We start from the raw sequence: 3,547 nt of genomic DNA on the forward strand, positions 1-3,547 counted from the left end.
TAAAAAATCTGAAATTCGGAAGAAAATTTCACAGAAAAAATGTCCCTCGACCTTCGTGATGCTGCTTCGCTCGCCTTCTTTCAATCTAACAACCTGTGTGTGTGTGAGTGTGTGTGTGTGTGTGTGTGTGTGTGTGTGTGTGTGTGTGTGTGTGTGTGTGTGTGTGTGTGTGTGTGTGTGTTACTGCGCATGTGCTATATTCAGTGTGTTGTGTTTCTGTCCTCCGTGCGCTCATCATGCTCTCCGCACACCCTCACAGCCCCTCTCGAGGCCACCGATCGCTTTATACAGCAAAACTTTGCAATAGAAATATGAATGTAGACGTGAGAACGAGTGAAGCGGAGGACGAGTGAAGTAGCGGGAAGACATGAGCCAATTCAGTCGTGAAGGTCATTTTCTAATTTCACAATGAAATCACGTGTAATTGCTAAAAAAAAAAAGCCACTTCATTTTCATTTCTTCATTAAAGAAATTCTCTCTATCCATCTCACTTCTGCTCTATCACTCACTCCAATCTCTCTCATTTTGGCTCACTATACTGTATCTCTCTCTCTTCTCCTCTATCTCTCAATCTCTCTCTCATTCTCTCACTCCATCTCTCTTCAGCTCTATCTCTCTTTCTCTCACTCCATCTCTCTTCTGCTCTATCTCTCTTTCTCTCACTCTATCTCTCTCCTGCTCTAGCTCTCTTTCCCTCACTTTATCTCTCTATATCTCACTCTATCTCTCTATATCTCTCCTGCTTTCTCTCATTCTCTTACTCCATCTCTCTATCTCTCTCATGCTCTCTTTCTCATTCTCTCACTCTATCTCTCTATCTCTCTCCTGCTCTCTCTTGCTTTCTCTCACTCTATCTCTCTTTCTCTCACTCTATTGCTCTCATTCCCGTTCACTCTATCGCTTTCTCTATCACGCTCTATCTATTGTGCTCATTCTCTTTTTCACTCAGTATCTCAAATCTGTATTTCTCTCACTCTTTCTCTCTGACTTATTCACTCTATCGTTTTTTTTTCTCACTTTGTCTCTGTTTCTCTCAGTATCTCTCAATTTGTCTTACTCAATCTCTCCATCCCTCTCCTGCGCTATCTATTTCTCTCACTCCATCACCTTTTTTCTAATTTTCTCTTTAATTCTCAGAATTTCTCTCACTCTCTCTCTCTCTCTCTCTCTATCTTTTTCACTTTCTCACACTATTTCTCTCATTCCATCTCTTGCTCAGCCTCTCAATTTAGCGATTTATTCTTTATCTTATTGTCTTTTTCACTATGACTTTCTCACTCTGTCTTTCTCACCCCATTTCTCTCCATCTCTCTCTCCATCTCTCGCTCCCTCTGTCTCGGTGGAGTGCCATTGTGTCGATGTTTTCTGTGTCCTTATAGGAGTTAAAGAACCAAAGTTTAGATCCAGGAGACGTTTGCTAGCTACATTTGTACTTGACTCTCTGGAGGATTGTTATCAGAGCAGACCAGCTTGGACTCTTATAAAAGCATCCATGGAGCAAATGATACCAAATTTCTCCAATAAAGATCAGAATCAGCTGCTGAACCCTTCATCCAGATGCAATTTTGTATTTTCATTTCTATCATTGGATAGAAGTGAGTGATAGAAACCACGCCCAGACAACCAGGAATGTACAGATGCAAGAACTTGTTTATGTTATAAGATTATTATATTTTCGAAAAGAATTTGCGTGAGAATCGGGTGTTGAGGAATCGTTTCGCTAGAAACCTTTATGCAACGTTTGTGTCAGGTTTCGAAGCTTCCTAATCGCACTCGCTCAGGTTCGATCTCACGGCCTCGGAGGGTGCTGAGAACCCCTGCTTCCTGCTTCTTCTCCTTCTTCTCTTACTCTTTTCCTTTCTCATGCGTTTGGGCTGAAAGCGTGATCGTCTGCACTTCTCTGTTTGGCATCCGATAGACAGTCTTTAAACTCTGTGTTGGAAAATGTTTGGACTTTTGCACGCTGAATTCCACGGCACACATCCGGAAAAAAAACAAACCCAAGATGATTCCTGAGTCATTTATATTAATGCCATACGGCAGACGCACTTATCCAGAGAAATCATTTTATTCATACGACTGAGCAGGTGAGGGTTAAGGGTCTTGCTTGAAGACCCAAAATTGGACCAAGTGGTGGTGGGATTTGAACAGACGACCTCCTGAGAAGTCCGACATCTTAACCGCTGAGCACTGATTTTGTTCCCTCTGGCAATTTTCTTCTTTTCCGCCTTTCATTATGCAAATTTTTTTCCGTCTCGAAAATGGGCGGGAATTGGACATGACCGTATAACTTCACGTTTTAGGAATCCGCAGACCAGAGTTTTTGACGTGAAACTTTGTAGCATTGAGCATGTTTTCCCGCTTTCGGCCGTACTAACAGATACGATGGAGCAAAACGTGTTCCGTGACCACGTCTGAAATCCACAGAAGCGAGGCTGAGGCGGTGTATATACCCCACGTATTTACGCATAAAACCTCTTCCGTAAAACTTTTCCCAGGTTTCTTCTAACGCTCCGTGTTTTATCCAGGTCTTTACGTCTTCGGGACTTTTGAACTCTTACGTGTTTGTAACTGGTGTGTTTCACAATCGATTTTTTTTTCTTTTTTTTTTTTTTTTATAACATTCTAAGTACCATCACTACTTCGACTAATATGTCTCCTACTACTGCTGATTTTTTTTTTACTTCTCTTTTTTCTTCTTTTCTTCACTCCTTAATCCCAAGTTTCACTGTGATCGCTGAGGCGGCTGGGAAACGAAGGGCGCGTCCTTTACAGTCACTCAGGGGTCCTGACCTATCGCAGGGCTCAGGTCAGGGGTCAGCTCGTAGGTGATTCATCTGGAATGATTATTTTTGATTTCTCTCCAATGAAAAGCATTTGGGAATGGAGGTCCCAGTGAACTCAAGTGAACTGTGATATGATATTATATGATTAAGGGCGCATAAAAAAAAAAAAAAAATAGGACACAGCCATCAAACCGTGTGAAATCTTGGGTCGATACACGCCATCATGTGCTGAGATCCAACCGTCCGTTAACAGTATTTTTCATGAAGAACAGATATGCAGTGAGGCATCACGCAGGACATCTATATGCAAGGCAAGCGCTGGGTAAAACACACACACACACACACACACACACACACACAGAAAAAAAAAACACAACACCTCCGAATATTTACTGTGATCTCCTCTCACACCACCCGCTCCCTCCCGACGTCCATCACCTCCACTACCAGCATCCTTGACCCCGCCCCCGGTGTCCACCCCGCCCACTTACCCACCCCCTACAATACGAGTCCAGTGGGTGGTGTGATGTCAGGTTTTTTGTGGTGGGCTGTTTCGAACAGGTCCAGACAATCAGCGTGTTTGTATTTGTCAATGTGTGATTTTCTTCTCCGATTTTTTGTTTTTTTGTTTGTTTGGTTTTTTTTTGTTTGTTTGTTTGTTTATTTTTTGTTTTATGGTCAGGATTTTAAAAGGAAGATATTTTTATGGTAATTGTCGCTGGTCTATTTTACTATATATTTATGTAATAAATATGTGACTA

At 42.0% G+C, this 3,547-nt stretch overlaps 1 long non-coding RNA gene across 1 annotated transcript; it reads right to left on the bottom strand.

The window, feature by feature from the left end:
• Nucleotides 1-463: 463 nt before the first annotated feature.
• Nucleotides 464-3,547, bottom strand: LOC310734281. Its single transcript, XR_014536004.1, has 2 exons — nt 1,982-3,547; nt 464-1,930 (listed from the first exon to the last, which is right to left on the bottom strand). It is a non-coding gene; the product is annotated as an uncharacterized lncRNA (long non-coding RNA).

Source organism: Silurus aristotelis (genome assembly GCF_946808225.1).
Source record: "Silurus aristotelis genome assembly, chromosome: 12".
Lineage (NCBI taxonomy): Eukaryota > Metazoa > Chordata > Actinopteri > Siluriformes > Siluridae > Silurus > Silurus aristotelis.